This window comes from Neopelma chrysocephalum, unplaced genomic scaffold (assembly GCF_003984885.1).
Source record: "Neopelma chrysocephalum unplaced genomic scaffold, ASM398488v2 Primary Assembly neopelma1_23, whole genome shotgun sequence".
In the NCBI taxonomy this organism is placed as follows: Eukaryota; Metazoa; Chordata; class Aves; order Passeriformes; family Pipridae; genus Neopelma; species Neopelma chrysocephalum.
In genome coordinates this window covers 18556185-18574835 of record NW_020897691.1, presented here as the reverse complement: position 1 = coordinate 18574835, position 18651 = coordinate 18556185, and the positions used below count along the sequence as shown (strand labels likewise).

Below are 18651 nucleotides of genomic sequence, written 5' to 3'. Positions count from 1 at the left end.
ATTGGGAATTTTTACAATACAATTTTATGTTTGTTTTTCCCTATCCAGAACCACCTTCCCTTGTGAATCTAGAAACAGTCTCCGATTGTACAGAGTCACTGTGTATTCCATTCTCGGTCTTCCCTGGAGTATAAGTTATCATATCTCAGCATTGTCTTTGAGGTTTACCAAATCTGTGGGTATGCAATACGCTGAAGCGTGGAGATGGAATGAAGCTGAAAGGATTTATGAATAAAATGTAAGTGGATGATACTTCAAACTAAAGCACAAATACTGCATTGTCTAAATCAAAAGAAATCACTCCTTTTGCTCAAGTAGGAGCAATAGCAGTAACAAAAAGCTAGGATTATTGTGGCCTTTGGTCTGGGGCTCAGCTGTTATCTGAGAGTGGCACACAGAGCTTCTGGAATACTTTCTTTCCACATGATGGTCACAGATGAACTTTCGTGAGGAAAATAAATACCCTACTGGGTAGGGAGCCTTACAGATCTGTGTGAGAAAATAAATAAATAAGGGTTTCGATCCAAAATTATTGATAAATGGAAAGTGCTATTCTGCCACTGGCATTGTCAATTTTCTCTTCCTTTTCAGGGAACCTGATTATTCACGCTTAGTATATAAACATACTGCATGAGGTAAATAGGTACCAAGGCTAGTGCTGGTTTTGAACATAGATCATCATTCTACTTACTCCCTTACATCATTTAACTCTGTTCTGGTGACCCTGGGACCTGGTAATACACACTGCAACCAATAACCATAACTCCATGATCCGTATAGAATACATGAGGGATGGTGGCAAGTATGTAATTTATTACCTTCTGTAGTGCTGTGTTATTATTATGTGACTGTTATAGCATTCATAGTTTGACAGATTCCTATTAGGCAGTCAGTCAGAGTATGTAGTGTATTATTTTACCAATACCTGATGCATATCGATAAAGTGGGTGAACACTGCTATAAAAGAACAGCTGAATTGGCTTGGATGTTGTAATCTCCCATTCTGAGTTCTCATCTGAAACATCAGTTTAAGATGACTGATACTTCTGTAAGTTTTAGAAAAGTCTGGGTAACTTTCTTCCCCCCTTGTCCTGAATCCCTAAAAAGAAGTGTCAAAATAGTACAAGAGTTTATTTTCACTCTACTACCATTCAATAGCAGAAGCAAAATTTACGAGAAATCTTGTACTGTGAGACAACCTGTTCTCACAAGATTTCCAGCCCATTAACTCAAGAATCAGATAGTTTGGATTAAGGTTTGCACAAACAGTTGAGCTTTTCAGGTGCTTATCCAAAAGGCATTGAACCAAATCTCTTGAGGTTTCACCACATACTTAACATATTATGCAAATATTTACTATATGAGGAGAGGATAGAAAGATGGGAAAAATCTCCTTGTCCAGGACAAGCAGAATTACTTATTGTTGGATGAGTAAAACTGACATGATTTCTGCTGGCTGGACAAAAACATCAAGAAGGAGAGGAGGCACAGACAGAGACTGCCACTGGGGCTGAGGGTGAGTAAGAGGCTGAGGAAGCCTGAACCCAGAAAACAGTGAGTTGCTGGAAGGTGGGAAAGGGAGATGGAGCTGCATATAGCCATGAAACAGTCTGGCAAATTATGGGAAATACAGAGGTAATATAAGAAAAGGATATGAGCAGGGATAGCTGTGATACTGGGGAAGGGAGCCGGATAATACAACCTTTATGCCTTCATGTGGCCCAGAGCTTAGCTCACAGCTAGTGAGGGCCATAGCAGAGCTGAGCATGGGGGTATCAGTCCTCCAAGGGACAGACGCTGCTGCCATTCTCCTGGGGGCTGAATAGCTGCCTGGAGACTGTTAGATCTCTGCTTGTACACTTCATCCTCCTGCATTTTTAAAAGACAGAAAACATAGATCAGCCAGCAATGTTTATTTCAGGATTGTGAGGTATAATGTTCTGATTAGACAAAATACTTCTAAAGAGTATCAAACAAAATTTAAGAAAACACATAGGGGAACAATGCAAGTTGTCCAGATTTTTTTTCTCTTATTTGCAATGCACAGGCAACCTGACACAACATGTTGTATATAATTCAACCATGCTGTCAGTTTTTACTAGGAATGTAATCAATATGATCTTACAAATTTTAATCAAGGTGTCGGAAACAAAGCATTTGTTATTATATAGATTCTTACCTAATGCTTTGCAGCAGTATGTTAACAAGCTGATATGAAGTGTAAATCATTAAGAAGAAACAGTCTGACTGTGAAAAGACTAATGTGTGACTGGAAGTAGCATAGACAGAAGGGACTGTGTATAAGGTAGCCCTACTGATCCTGCTCCTGGGAGGTAATATAATAATAACATACCAGCACAGCTGTGTCCTTTCACAATTTCATGAATGGTCAAGCAAATAAAATATCATACTTTAGGTTGCTTCATGATGAACATTATAAAGATGCAATCATCAAGGGCTGTAGAGAGGCTGTTTTTTGACTTGACTAAAGGAAACTTCTGCAGACACTCAAAGATCTGGTGGAAAGAGAACAGAATTGCACAAAGTCATATAGGGGAGTCAAAGTGCTACTTGAAATTCTGGTTAGCTGACCTGAGCTAAAAGAGAGGGTGAGCTTCTCTCCACCTAGCTTTAGACACTGATATGATAATCATTTAGGGATTATTGTCACCATAGAATGTCTTTATCCTCTACAGGACACTTTTAGGGAGAAATTATTTTTACTAGTTTTAGGTGTCATCTGTAGGATAAGATGATTTGTGACCTCATAATTATTATTCTCAGCAATGAATATAAGGTTCAGCAAAAGTGACTACACTTATGGGGATGTTTAATCAAAAGAATATTTCCCTCTCCCTCACCACTGATGTTAACATTTTATTCATTGTATTTTGCATCAGCTATGGCATCACAATATGTTCTGCATGAAGGTACTCAAATTTTTGAAATAAACTCACAGAAGATAATTTGTTTTCTGCTCAGCTCCACAAGCTGCCCAGGGAAGTGGTGGAATCACCATCCCTGGAAGTGTTCAAAAAACATATGGATATGATACCTGTGGATATGGTTGAGTGGTGAACATGGCAGTGCTAGGTTAACTGTTGGACTTAATGATTTTACAGGCCTTTCCAACCTTAACTGTTCTATGATTCTATGATTCTGTTATTTTTTATAAGTTCTACCAGCCTCAGGTGACTGGCAGAAAATATGCAAGTTTTGCTGCATTTTTCCACAGAGTGTTTAAAAATCCATTTGAGAGGAATGTGCATGGGATGCTCCTCTACATAATTTTCTTCCACATGTTTGATACCAATTAAAACATTTTTCCTCAGTTGCACACCATTGGTTTTTCATTTTGATACTACACTAGACAGACTAAGGGGATATGTAGAAAGAAGAGTGGAAGATCATTATCACAGTGTCTCCTATGAATCCATGTGCAAGATCAGGCACTGCAGGATGGGACAGTGCTGTAATGGGATTGGTAGTGCCATTCCAAAGTGGCTGCCCTGCCCCTCTCACAGACACGGTAACTCACAGACACTACTTTCAGAAAGAAATTCAGCACAGACTACCTACCAGAGTAGATATTCAAAGTCCCTAGCAGTCCTGTACACTGAATAACTTCAGTGATAACTGCAATTGATATGGATCTCGCTGTGTTCTCGCCATCTCTTCTGCAGCTGCCTCTACACAGGAGCTGAGACAAACCCTTCAACAGTGAAGCTGAGTTAGATAGCTCACATATGTGTGGTGCTCTAGAATAAGGAGGTGGAAAGACTTTGAAATGCTAAAATTTGTCCGTGATGTGTTGTTGATATTAAGTGTATCTCAGAAAGCACAAGCCCCCAGTAAATAGGAAGCGGTCTGCTGCATCACTGAGTGAAGTCCTCTGAAATCTCAGAAAAACACATAATAAAATCTTTCCATTATAGAAAGAACCAGCCCCATCTTAAAAGTATGATCTTCTGCCTTTTTTTTTTTTTGGCACACAGAAGGTGCAGGTGCCTGTAAAGAGTTATTAGAAGGTGCAGTTGCTCAGAGGATTTCCCACTTCTAGCTCGTGATCCCTAAATTTCACCACTGCTGAGTGCTTAGAGGAGTTATCAGGTCTGGGTACATTCTAGCTGGAAGCACATAATTGAAGCAGCCTTAAATCATATATCAAATGTCCTCAACCAAACAGCAGATACTCCTCACTATTTCTTACTGACCACTTTATTGAGCCCTCCACTCAGCACTAGGCTTCTGAGTGTCTCTTTGGAGATGGCCATATCTTTTCCTTGACTGTGTGGAGATGCTAATTTGGGATTAATTAAAGCTGAGGGTAACTATCCATTTGTAGGTGCTGTAATGTTTAATGCAGAATATACCATCTAAGGAGTCTTTCTGCTGTGTCTTTTGCAACCGGACATGCCTTTCTCGTATTGGCCTTTTTAGCCACCAACGCGCTTGCAAGAAACGTGGGCAGAGCCCTTCCCAAATCTTCGTTCGCGAAGCCTAGCCATGATTGAATGTTTAATGCAAACATCTTGAGTAGGCACTCTGGTTCTTGCTCTTTTTCATTTAGTACTCTTCATAAATGTTGTGAAAACCAGTGATGGAGAAACTGAGTCTAGATTTTTAAGCCTTCAACATAAAGATTAAAGTTTCAAACAAGCCAGAACTGGTGTACAGCAATAAGCTGGTACTTAATAATTTGTTCTTATTGCAAAATGTATGTTTTAGATCTAAGAAGAGCTTCCTGATCTGTATGTAAACAAGCTTCTCAAAAGTGAAAACTAAAAAATGTAGTTTTCTCCAAAATAGTTCTTGAAGCTTTTTTCTGCCTAAGAAATGTACTGTGTAGAGCGGTTCAGCTAAAAGTGAAACTTTCTATTTGTTGAAGGAGTAAGCAATATTTATTCTGAATCAGTACAATAGCCCTCCTCTCATGGGAAGGATTCAGGGCCAAATGTCATGCCCATGATATGATACTGAGTAGGAATTGGAGAGCTGTGGTTCACATAACATCCCCTTTCCACCAACCAAAATGAAACATGTCATTGAGGAAGGATAAATGGCAATCTTTGGCTGTCATGCACTAGGATCTTATTATGGACACAGAGATAATGAAACTAATGTACCCTGAGGCAGTGTTACTTAAAAGAATATCAGAACAGGAGAATGTGCACTGAATTTCATTTGCTGAGACTTTTTTCTGATGTGTTTGGGGCTAAGTTTCAGCAAACAATACAGAGACTTAGTCCTTCAGAAGTGAAGTGGTGTTTGGACAGCTGGCAACAGGATAAGGCTGCACAGGATTTGCCCACCTATTTGTGAAGCTTTTTTTTTCTACCAGGAAATGTATGCATATTTATGTGACCCTTTTTATCATTCAATCAATCCTTCACTGAGGTAAACAAAGTAGAAGGTAGTCTGGGAGGAACTGAACCCCCACAAATTTTCTGCAAACTTATTATATCTGTTAAGCAAGTGGTAGAGAGGATGGGAACAGCTGATCCAGAAACTAATAAGGTTAACTGATGCAATTTTTGAAGATGATCAGATGTGACAGAAATGAAGCTCTTCTTATAGCTTACTGAGAGTATATATGTTTGGTTTTAGATACATTCTTGGATATGAGATATTGCCTCATACCTGTTCCCTCCTGATAGACTAGTGTTTTCACTGTGCCAGTTAAGACACCTGTATTTATTTCAAGACTCCATGTGTAAGCAATCTGTAGGCTGCACTTTAATGTCTGAGTGGGTACACCATATCTCTCCAGCAGCTGACATAACCTATTGTTATGTTCAGGAAGCATGCTAATCCTCATAATTAGCACAATTCTGGGGTCCATACAGATGAAGAGATTTCATATACCTCTTAAGTTTATTGGTGATAAACTTCTTCTTCTGTCCACCTTTATATCCTCTCACGATAGCTACTTTCCATAACTTCCTTCTTATGCTTCAAATTCTATGGTGTCACTGACAGTTATAAAGGGAACAATCTGAAAGAAAAATTTTGATATGGAAAAGCTTTCTTAGCAGGGTATGTTTTTATTTGATTGATCCAGGAAAGTAGCTTGAGACATTTAGAGAATACCCACCTTATTCTGTTCAAACTTTGATGTTTTTATGATCCCAAGAGTTTTTAAAAAAATTGTAGAAGGCCCCATGCTCACTGGTATATGTGACATTTACTATCTGCATTAAGCTGCTACTCAGAAGCATCAGTGAGGACCGACTGAGTTCTGTTATGCTGGGCACATTTCAAATATACAAAAGGTGACTCCTGTTTCCGGAGTTTAAGCTTTCAATCTGACTGGCTTACTAGCATGTTATAGTAGTCCTGTCTCTGGCATGCTGATTCGTGGCCTTGATCAAATCACTTAACCTTTTACTTGCTTAAAAAAATAAATCAGTCCTGCACTTGAATGCTTGATAAGTCAATAGAACCACTCACACATGCAGAGGAGGTGTGTAGAACTGAAATCTTAGGCCATGCAAACAACATCCCCTTCCTGACGAGCCTATTCTGCTTTATCTTCTGACTGAGCTCCTTGGGTAAGAGCTTTTTCCTCCATTTATATCAAAATGAGTCATCCTAAAAGTCCCTCCACCTTTGGACCCCAGTATTTAAGCTACCTGGTTTCTTTGAGTTGATTCAGATTTGGGAGAAAGCACAAGATGAGTTCAAGTAGCATATCTGACTGGGTGACAAATTTGATTAGATGGCACGGATGTCAGCAAGGTTGGAGCAGAGTGACCTGCAAACCTTTGAAATCATCCTACCTGTACCTAGAGAGATCTATTAAGACATACTGCCTTAATCCTTCTATTTCTGGACTTTGAGCTACAGGCTTGGCATGGAAAACTAGACGATACTGGTTCTTGTCTCTGCAGACTGATACCCTTAAAAATTTTAGAGATGTGTAATTGGAACACACTGACTCTTCCAGATGAAAGTTCAAAACTGGGCTGTTGCCACCGTCTCTATGTTGTTTTTAAAAAAGATTTCAAGAAAAGAGGATATTTGGATAAAGGTGAGGAGCAGAGTTGTGGGTGCAGAAGGAAGGACTGTAAACATCAGGAGCAAATGCAATAAGTATCTAGTTTCAGTAGCAAATGCTCACCTAGAAGGATCAGCAGTGGAAATGACAATTGTGAACGACAATCTTATATTTGATGAGGAAGGAACATATATGATGGGAAGACATGAGCCATGGAGCAGGATAGATGACTGTAGCAGCTGATCTGTGAATAAGGTGAAACTGAGGAAAAGTACTGCTGGGAATCCTAGGTGGAAGAGTATGTTATAGTGTCAGAGCTCTGTAGAAGTCCCTGGGTGAGAATGCATAAAGATTTAGAAACGAGAAAAGGAAAGATGGAATAGGAATGAGCACTTGGATGTTGAAGAGAGTAAGAATACTATAATAGTAAAAACAAATCTTGTTTCTCTAGAAAAGTCTTATTGAGAATATAACTGTCCACAAAGTTGATAGTTACTTATATACTTCATCTCTCTGTTTTTCAGTGTTGGCCATATAAACCATTTTTCTTCACAATCCCATGAAGACCTGACTTCTACAGCAGTTCAACACGATTTGAAAGAGGCCTCTGAGGACAAAGGCTAAAAGCATCTCCTGTGAACTTTAGCACAATACGTACCTGTAGGCACCTCTCATTCTTCACAGGTATTTGTCTAATTGCACTTATTTATTAATCTGAAATGTAAAGTGTCCAAGAAGACATTGGCAATTTAAGCTGTTCTCTCAACCTTCCCTGAAGGGTCATCCAAAATAGACCCTGAATATCTGTCATTTGTCAAGGATTCAATAATTGGCAGGAAAAGATGGCTTTGGGCACATATGTTTCTTCTCTTCCAAATGTTGCGATCTCGTTGAGCTTTGTACTATCATGTTAGTTTCTTCTGTACTTGCTAGGGTTCAGCTTGTATTTTGTGATGGTGCTGCAGAAGGTATTCTTGTCACCTTGAGCACTTTCCTCTCTTTCCTCATGCTGACTGCTGTTTCCATGGAAGTCTGTAATGTGTCTTATTCAAAGTATAATTTGTAGAATGTTTGCTTAGAACAGAGGAAGGGAAAAATAAGTTCTTCAAGGCAGAGAAGAAAGAAAATCTACTCTAAATTGAAAAAAAAGTCACCCTCTCTCTAAAACTTAATCCTCAATTCTACTAAATTCCCAATTAATACCAGTTCTGTTTAGGATGGAAGTGTTCAATGACAACATGAAGGAAGACATGTCAGGTCACAAACACAGAACATGAAATATTTCCACTTTTCCTAATTATCACCCAGCCTCACACAAAAACAGATGGAACCTCTTTCAAAGCTTTATGTGTGTGCCTGTGTGTGTGCATATGTATGTCTGTCTTAAGAATGGCTAATTCAAATCAAACTTGGGATTCTAGTCAAGACAACAGCTTCACTGACTGAGCCAGCTTGTTTCTGTACACTTATCACTACCAAAAAGAAGATAAACAGCAATCAAGTTTCATTCAACTCTAAAGAAAAAGAATAAACCCCACACTTTCCAATAACAGTCCACTATGCAGTACTTGCCTGTATGACAAACATATGGAGTAGCACATACTCTGGACTTGATTCTGATTGAAAATTCACAACTAACTATAGCACCTGTAGCTCAACTAATGCAGCTAAAACCCCAACCAACCTTTCCCCTTTCCCCTTATCCTTGTTACAGGGCTACAGGGTCAAACTTTATTTATGCATAATAGGCAGAGAGATCCATGTGCTTATGCAGGTATGCACAGCACGAGCTACCACTGTAATCCAGATCCTCAGCAGCTGTAGTGGATTATCCAAAAGACAGTGATGCCTACACCCATTCCTTCAGCTCAGCCATACTGAGAGTGTTTTAAGTGTTGCAGAAAGATAATTCTGGGCTTTTTCAAGACCTTGCAGTGTAGTTCATTACTATGAAGCGTCAGGAATGCAAAGAGAGGAACATATGAGATAAAAGCAGGTGCCTACAGATTGCAGCAGTAGTACTGCTAATTGGGACACTTGCAAAACAGGGTCATATGTGTCATTGGTTTTTACTTTCTGCCAGAAACACCCCTAGAAAAATATAAAATGCTAACCTGATTTTTCCCAGCTTACAGCTGTTTTATAGTAGGCTGCCTCTCTTGTCCCTCAGAATGAATATTGCCCAGAAGTATTTACAGACAAAAACTGTCTTCCAGGACCCCTGACACTGGACATGGCCATTAAGCAAAAATAAAACAAAGGAATCCCAGATGCAATAGAATGAACAGTTAAAAGGCAGGGAGGTAACATATGTGCTTCTCTGCCCTACTCCAACTGGGTGACACACTAATAGGTTTCTTATTCTGCTTTCTTCTGCTAAGAGACTGGAAGACATATGTCAGTTTTCCACCTTAACTGTGCATTTTCTAGTTTGTTTGGATTTATGTCATAACCTTAATGGGATTTAAATGGAATTTTTATATGTGAATAATACTCTGCATTAATGCAAGAACTTTAGGTTGCCGTGCTACCAGCTTGATTTGCATAAAGGTTTTTAAATATGGAAGAAGAATAGCCAAGCTATTGTAGATGGCAAACTGAAAAGCAAAAAGACACTGGCATAATAGTTAGAGGAAGAGATAACTCCCCCAAAACACTGGCTTGTGAAAGGGTTAATTCTCTGACTCTTAGGTACAACTGGGTGTGAGAGAAAAGCCTGGAGGTCATGCTAGTCATGAATATTTGCTGGAGGGTCAGGGCCGGATTAAATGGTGAACCAGAAAGGTCAATGTCAAAGATTTATACTTTAACATAAAACATTTTCTCTTCTAGTGTACTGTCTGTTTTCTGTAAATGTAAATTGTCTGTGTCAATGCGTAGCTCACATGACAGTTACACACATCGCACACACTGGTACGCAGAAGTGTCTATTTCCTTTAAGTATATGCTATGTGGTAGATTTTGAGATATCATCTATAAATAATAAACCCAATATGGTGCCTTACATTGAAAAGTGTGCTATTATGCAATTACATATTACATAAGTTTAATATACATTATGTTGTCCTCCTATTTGCAAGTTCTTGCTTACCCTTGAGTATATCAAGTAAGAGTAGGAGAATACTTACCCCTTTGGTATTATTATTTATTCAGAATGGGAATTTGGGGCACAAAGAGTTCTGAAGATTTGTCCTGACAATTTTTTTTGCGGCAGTGATGGTAGTAGCACTGCAACTCTTCTTCCTCTTGGTCCTTTGCCTTAAACCTTTGCCTTATCATCCATTTGGTTTTCTGAGCCTCAGCTGTGTGTGAGCAGTTCTGAGTTTCTACTGGCATGTTATTCATTTTTAGTGCACCATTATTATTTTAAAATGAATTATGTATATAACACACTTGGTGTACAGACTACTCTGCATGTGAATAATAAAGCACAGTCTTTGCTCAGAAGAGCCGACAGTCTAAGGGATTGATCCAGTAAACACTTATTCATGGGTGATTTGCTTAGCCTCCTATCATGAGTAATCTGTTGATCTGGCCCCAAACTAATTAGATAGCTTGACAAATAAGAACAACAGGACATGCTAGGTAGTGAAGGAGGGAAGCAATGAGACACAACAGTACATGAAGGCTTAGGAAGAAAGAGGATAAACACAAGCTGGTTTGGATTTGATTCACTTCTCAGTGGCAGTGTCTGCTATAAAGGATGGAGCTTGCACCCTGGAATGAAGTGTATCACATTTCCTCCACGCCTTACCTTTTGCTGTGTGTTCAGCTTGTCCTCACAGCAGGTGATAGCCTTGTTTTGACCTAATTATTTTCCTTTATGGTCCATCTCTGCAGTCAGTTCCAGAGGAGTCTTCTTCATGGTCTTTTAAAAGTAGGTGAGACAATATACACACACAGGTCTGAAGAGCTTGGAGTGGGCTGAGTTAAACCATGCTGTTTGCAACCAGTAGGCAATTGCAAGGATGGTCAGTGGCTCAATCAGAGGGACACTTACTTTTCATGTGAATGAGTTAGTTCCTTGCCCGTGGGGAGCACAACTGCAGCAAAGTATAGGTATGACTTTCACATGAAAAAAGTTTTATCAGGGATGATAATACTTCGGACTTGAGAAGACCTGGCTCTTTATCCCTTGCAGAAGCAGAATATGCAGTGCCAGGGTGCCAGGACACTGGTCTTGTGCTCTCTCCTGGGATTCCTGCAGAGAGAGGATTCTGAGTTGTGAGATTTCATGTGTTGGTACACATGAACTGAAAGCACTTTATATAGGTAGAATCCTGGATAAGCACTGTTTGAGTATGATTAGTTTCTGTTGAATAGTAATATTTAGTTTATACTTAAAGATCCTGTTTGTCCTCCCTTAAGTGGTGCTTGGACTTGCAGAGGCCACTGCTGATCTTTTTTGCATGGGCTCCGCATTTAAAGGCTGCACTAAGGTATCAAGACCTCGGCATCAAGAAAAAAATCACATGCATTTTTGTCTGGGAGATGACCCAGGGCAGATTATCAGTGGAGTTGGAGCTGTGAAGGGCAGAATGGAAGTACTGGCTTCAGAAGCCTTTGACTGATGTAGTTAGTAATATACTCCTTATAGACACCCTTGAAGCAGTTTCCTAGTACCTGGCTTCTGTTCCCATTTTCCATGAGATCTAGGCTAAGGCATCTTAACAAGAAAAGTCCACTTATAAATATGGGCGAAGCTGCTGTTGTTTGCAGCATGGAAAGGGTCATAGGTGGCTCAGGAATAAAAATATGTTATTTATGCAGCTGAGCACTGTGCTGGAAAAGGGGTAGATGTTTGTCCCAGATGGAAAACTTTTCTTTAATGCTGAAGCAGATCAGTTCTATTCTTATTCTAACATACAAATAAGTGGAAAAATGAAGCGAAGTATGGGAAAATCTCAAAGTGTTATGCAAAATAAAGTATTGATTGTGAAAATCCTAATCCAAAACTTGCTTGCCTTCTTAAATTTCTTCCTTGTCATGTCTCGTACTTGTAAGAAAATACTTCTTCCTGCTCTTACATCAAATAGAACTAAAACTTCACACTACAGAAAATTATTTTGTTTCCTTTAATTTTTTTTTTTAGCAGGAAATATATATCTCTCAAAATCTGCAGGGATAAAAGTTTAATTATGTCTTAGTTGCTTGCTGTGATTTTGAAATCAGTGTTTTGGTCTGAATAAGCACATGGTGAGTTATAAAATGACATGATGAATATTTCTATTTCTCATCCTAAAATCTAGTTTTTGTAAGATAATTGACAATAATGGAGTTGACACGGGATTAACAGATGTGACCTGAAGTTAATATCAAGAAGGGTTTTTTTTTAAGAAATGAATGAAAGAAATTTTTTAAAAAAGGACCATATTGTGGGAGAATATATACCTGCAGAAGTAAGGATTCATCCATTCATGTTTTGCATAACAATAGAGCTGCAGATAAAGATATGTGAATAAGCTAAAATCCACATAAGCACTTTTTATCCTGGTAGAATTTTTTGAAGACTAGGTTGTTGGACTGTGTAGAAATAAACTATAAAAAATGAACTGATACAGAAATAAAAGTTTAGACATAGCTCATGTGAATAGATCAGTCCTAAGAACAGAAGTCACTTCATTACAAAAATGACAGATGAAACTGGAAGTCAACACTAAAATGCTGGTGAGTTTCTGGACCATGTCAGAGAGAGGGACAGAATGCAGGGACAGCTCTGAGGAGAGACAGGAACATTGCTAATGGGTGATGGCTGGACAGATAAAATGAGGCCTGATGCGGGCAACTCGGGTAAAAATTGGCTGAGGAGTCTTGGTGGAGCTTACTTTTTGGCAGACAACTGTTTGATGGCAGGGTCTGTCTCTAGAAATGTTCTTATTTTGTGACCTCCCAGTTGGGGTCGATGTGGTCCATTGTTTAGACTACATGTGCACATGTTTCTGCCATGCTATAACTTTGTATTGTTCCACAGTGCCCCCAAATCCTGCAGAGTGCCTCCATTTCTAATGCCAAATCTTCAATTAATTAATTAATAAGCCTTTCTCTGAATGTGAATGTTTTAAAGGATGCTTCTGGGCTTGTGAATAGGGCACTTACATTGCCTCCCTTGCAGATTCTCTCCTCAGAGAGAGAGAGACAGAAATGAGCCTGTTTAGAAAGATTTCTTTACCCTGAGAGATGGCAATTCCATGTCACGAATCACACAAACTTCTTCCCTCTGAGTTTCCAGCCCCCTTTCAGCCCAGAACATCACTAAAAATGTACTTTAAAGATGGAAATAATGACTCCAGAGTCTGAAAACAAAAGTCTCTAGGAATGAGACTAGGAACTACTGCCCAGAAAGGATGGGAATCAGCTGTACCACACTCTGCAAGTTTTGTCCCAGCTCCAGATTAAAACTGGAGAAATGCACAGGCTCCATATGCCCTGGCATAACCATTTGATTTATCTCTGATTCTTCATCACAGTAACTGGTGTTTGGCACATCCCTTTTGCTTCGTATGATGTGAGTTGTCTCAGATAGACTGGGAAATACAAAGATCAAAGTCTGAGACTTTCTTCTGACCAGAAAGCTTTTAGAGCTTAGCTTCCTGCTGAGCAATTCTGATATATGAACAATCAATTGTGCTTACTCTCACTGCTTTAAGGGAAAATATCTAGTCACTAATTCAAAACATTTCCTTATTGGCTGGGATAGAGTATTTCTTGTAGAAACTGAGGGAGCATACAGGAGGGTGAGCAAGATTGTAGCACTCTAAAATATATTTTAAAGAGAAGAGTTGTTTGCTGGTTGTAGTACGTACTGTAATACTTAGATCTCTGTAACTCTTCTGTAACAAACAAATTCAAATCCATCTCTACTAGATGGAAACCAGTTTTCTTGTAGTGTCCTGTGTGTCTGATCTCTGGTTTATTTATATAAACAGATTTCTTGCACATTCTGTTTTGATCTCTAGGATTCACTGACAACCATTTAACTAATGAGTCTGTATGAGCCATGTAGCACAACATTCATGGCAGGCTGATAAGGGTGGCAGTCAGCATGATGAGTGTGTATCCATCCTACCACCCCATACAAAGTAATTGGTGACAAAGTGAATATCCTGAATGTAGTTTTGTTATGGCATTTTTATTTAAATATTGTTTTTAAATAGTCTTTTACAATAACAGATTTTTTTTAGGATTTGACAAAGATACGATAGCAATGAAATGAGTAGAAATAAGAAAGAATGTTGTGGGATCCTAGGGTCACTTGACTGCCAGAGCAGAAACATAGAGTTGGCTCATCCACCAGCGCAAAGTGACTTCCGCCAAGCAATGGTGAGTTGTGCCAGATGGTGATTTCTTACTTCCTGGTAGCCCTTTGTTTTCAGTTCTGCATTTACATATTTGGCTTTTTTGTGTTTACTGAACATGGGAGGATGTATAAACTGGGAAAAGAAGTAGAGAAGTCACTTGATAAGGGCCATGGGAGGGGGCGTCACAGAGGGTTACAGAGCAGTTTTTGGCTCTGCTTGCATTTTCTCACAGAGTTTTCTCTTGCAGTTCTTTGCCTCCTTGCTGATTTCTCTAGTTGAGCTGTAGGTTTATAATGTCTATTTTAGGGCTGATTAAGTACTAGTAACAGGAATTTTTGTGTGCTTGTGGAGTTTGAATGAATTTTGTTATTTTGTTAAGAATTACTAAAATGGCCATAAAGAAGAAATATAAGAAATAATCTAGTCAGAACAGCTCATGGATATATATGGAGATATATATATAAAAATAAAATATGATTTTTTTTTCACATCAGTTTCGCTAGCTGCTGTTAGGAAGGTCTTAAGGTGGAAAAAAAGTCCTTCCATCTGACCAGTGGGTTATGGCCAGATTTCTTTCTCATTGAGTATTTCAGTGCCATACGTAATTATGTTTATTGTTAGCTATTTCTTGTTGACTCCTCTTACTTCATCTCCTGTCTGTATGTGCTACTGGCAGGTTATATGGTGTCCTTTCTAACACATTGGTGAAGCTGCAGATATGTATTGGAGTTTCAAATAATTGTTATGAATTCAGTGATTATGTTATGGTCTTAGAAAGAGATATATTGGGAATGTCGAAATAGAAATGAAAAAATGTATTGGGAAAGGCAAAACCAAAAGGAAAAGCAAAGACATTTTGACACTGAGGAATATAGTTCCTGGAGTATACTTAATAGTTTGATTTGAACATGGGTTGGTTGAACAGGCAATTTTTTTTACCTGATTACTCTGAATTGGTGCTGAAATAAGTGGGATAAACTGCTCTCCCTTGGGATGGTAAATATGGTGGTGTTTAAAGAACTTCTAATAAGGATGCAATTCAGGACTCAGTGGGTGCATAGATAAAAAGTGAGGTTTGCCAAATGTAAATCTGTTTGGCCCTTCTAACAAGGTCAGGTTAATTCAAATTCTTGTGCTTCTCAAAGGAACTTTAGGCCAAATGTTATACACTGACCTACACCATTTGGGTATGGCTTGGATCTAATGATTCCTGTGATTTATAACCATATTTAATGCTGGTAGTTGCATCTTTCTTTTTCTTTGTTTCTTTTTTTTTTTTTCCATAAGTTTGTAATTCTTGCCTTTTTTTTTTTTAATCTCATAATACCAAAAAAAAGAATTCAGAAAAAAAATTTGAGTTGAAGAAAAGTTTTGTACAGCTTTAGTTAAAACCTCACAGCACACAGAACTACCAAATTAAATCAAGACTGCTCTGGTCAGGACATTTTTTGGTGAACATAACCAAAAGGAAAAACATGCTTTTGTAACTGAAGAAGCAATTTAAATACGTAATGAAAGAAGTCCTAGTTTATGTTTGAGTTCTGTTAACCCAGTATCAAAAGGATAGGTCTTACGTTGCTGATCAAAATTAATCAAGGAATATATTTTTTCTTCAAACTCCTAGAAGTCAATTGTGTGATTTCTTACAATCATATCAGGTACTGTTACAGAAAGCTGAGCTCTTGTGACTGTTCCAGACCTGTTTGATGTTACTGGGCAACCTGCCAAAGTCTCCTTTTTGTATGCCAAGATGGTAATTATTGACACTTCATAGGGAAAGGGTTTCAAGGAACTCACATCAATATTTCTTCCACAGTCAGAAACTGGAAATGCCACTATAGTAAAGAGATCTTTAAATCCTTGGGGATTATACTTCTGGACTGAAGGAATACTAGAAAGTACTAAGAAAGTTAACCTCAGGCAGACAAAACAGAACTAGTGTGCAGAAGCCTGGAGTGGGATTTAGGCAGAACTATTTGAAGAGAATAAATTTGGTGAGGAGTGGAAGTTGCTGTATATGCAATATGTTGTTTTTTGGGATTGAAGGTGTATTATGAATCAAAACTAGTGCTCAGGAAGGGACTGAGAGGCTTGACTTTACATCTCAGGAGTAAGTCACAAAGCTCAGGGAAGTTGGCACCACACACTAGGAAGGTTAAAGCCATCACTTTCTATGTTTTCAAGGTTTTATACCACATTTGTGTGTGGCATTTGACTACTTGGGTTTTCCTAGCGGTCTTAGGAGTCAAATTACATTTGTTTTGTAAGTGAGGTTTTTAGGGTGAAGGAGGGATGTCTTACCGAGTGAGCAGATTTTAGACCAGAATGTGCAGTTTCTCGTCATTCTGATCCCTGTCAGATGTGAATTTTAGCACCGGGATTAGCTGTTATGCTGGCCTCCTCTCCTGCTTGTGTGAAATGAGTGTGCTTCCCTACTGAGAATGACAGCTTCACAGAGGGGTGCAGAAGTTTATGTAGATTGCCATTAAGAGTGCAAACTTGGCCACATTGGTTTTAAAGCTCTGAGCCACATTGGTTTTAAAGACAGGTGGAGAGAGTTGGGGTTGTTCAGTCTGGAGAAGAGAAGTCTCCAGGGATACCTCATAGCACCTTCCAGTACCTACAAGAAAGATGAAGAGGGACTTTTTACAGGGGAATATAGGACAAGGGGTGATGGCTTTAAACTGAAAGAGAGTAGGTTTAGATTAGATGTTAGGAAGAAATTTTCACAATGGAAGTGGTGAGGCACTGGAAGAGGTTGCCCAGAGAAGCTGTGGACGCCCTATCCCTGGAAATGTTTAAGGCCAATTTGGATGGGGCTTTAAGCAACCTGGCCTAGCGGGAGGTATCCCTGCCCATGGTAGGGGAGTTGTAATTAGATGATCTTTAAGGTCCCTTCCAATCCAAATCATTCTGCGCTTCTATGATTTCTCTCCTGCACTGTTATTTGAATGCTTTAGATACTTGCATATGGGTATCACATCCTGTCCCCTGATCACTGCTTTGTCAAGCTCCATAAGCTTAAGTGGATGCTTAACTCTTTTTCATCATTCCTTACATATCCCAGTGTGTGTCACTTGTAATGCTGGCAAGTAATTTCATAAAAAGCAGAAGTTACGAAGTTTGAATTCCTACTGATATTTGCACATGATTCTGCTGATTTTTATTTAAAATGCAACTCTTATTTCAGTCTTGTCCTCAGTTAGAACTTCAAGAAGGTCTCTCTTAACTGAGAGAATATTCTTCTCTGAAGAATACCAAGGACACTTAAGCAATTTTCAGATTTGTTTGAAGTTACTCAGTATGTTTAAAGGTTACTAAGGAAGGGAAACAAACTGACAGACAGACAGGAGGATGACGAGATACAGTGAGTTGTGTAATTCTCATTTCTTTAAAAAACTCTTTAAAAAGTTAGAAAGAAAAATTTATATGGTAACTGTTACATAGTTACATTTATATGACAGCTGTTACATTCTCTGTATCTGTGCAAAACACCTTCATTGCAGTGCTAACTCAAGTAGCCAAACTGAAGCCCTATCATTTCAGGACATTTTAGCCCAACAAATAAGAAAGGCTTAATATAAATAACTAACAACTTCATGTTTTAAGACAAATTAAAACTGATAATGATTTAGCCCAGAAAGGGCATCTTTACCCATGGTGGCTCAGGAACTGATGGCTGTGCAGCTCAGATGGCTCTGCAGTGTGATTGGGAGGGTCAACTGGGACAGGGACCCTGTCAGCACTCCAAGCCAAGTCACCCCCTGCCTCTGCAGCTGTATGCCAGAAGCTCTGATCATGTGCTGTCAACAGGAGTGTTTGTATTAGCACGGGATAGTCAAGTCTTCACTGTTTTATGAGCTGGAAGGTCACCTGCACTTGAGCTTCAATCTACCATACCCTGCCCTCCATTAAGTTAGCTACCTGGAGCTTAAAGCACAGTTTAATCTGATAGAAACCTATGGGAGTCTTCTCAGGGGCAACACTTAAGCTATACCTCAAACTAATTTGACAATCCCCATGAGACAGCAGGGGTTTCTTGAGGAAGATACCTGATGCTAAAAATGTGTCTGTGCAACTCAGAATAGCTCTTTATGGTGCCACAGTAGGAGGCTGAAAAATTCATAGCACTAGGTCAGGGATGTCTGTGATGGGAAGAGACTGGTTTAGTGAAAGGGGCCATGCATTTTGTTATTGGAGAGTAATAAATGAGCATGTAGTAATCATTCTTATTAATGCTAAGAGCAACTATCTTACTGTAGTTTAAAAACTTCCTCACCGGCTCTGTGAAAAACTCTAACAAAGAAGTAGACAGGGAGGAGAGAAAGGTGATGATGCTGTCACTGCAGAAATTAT

General features: G+C 39.0%; 1 long non-coding RNA gene across 1 annotated transcript in view; it reads left to right on the top strand.

Moving 5' to 3' along the window:
• The first annotated feature begins 204 nt into the window (after positions 1-204).
• LOC113970243 overlaps positions 205-18651 on the top strand; it is a 39661-nt gene continuing 21214 nt past the window's right edge. The window contains exons 1-2 of the long non-coding RNA XR_003535097.1: positions 205-238; positions 7522-7681. This is a non-coding gene — a long non-coding RNA (uncharacterized LOC113970243). The remainder of the gene's footprint in view (positions 239-7521; positions 7682-18651) is intronic.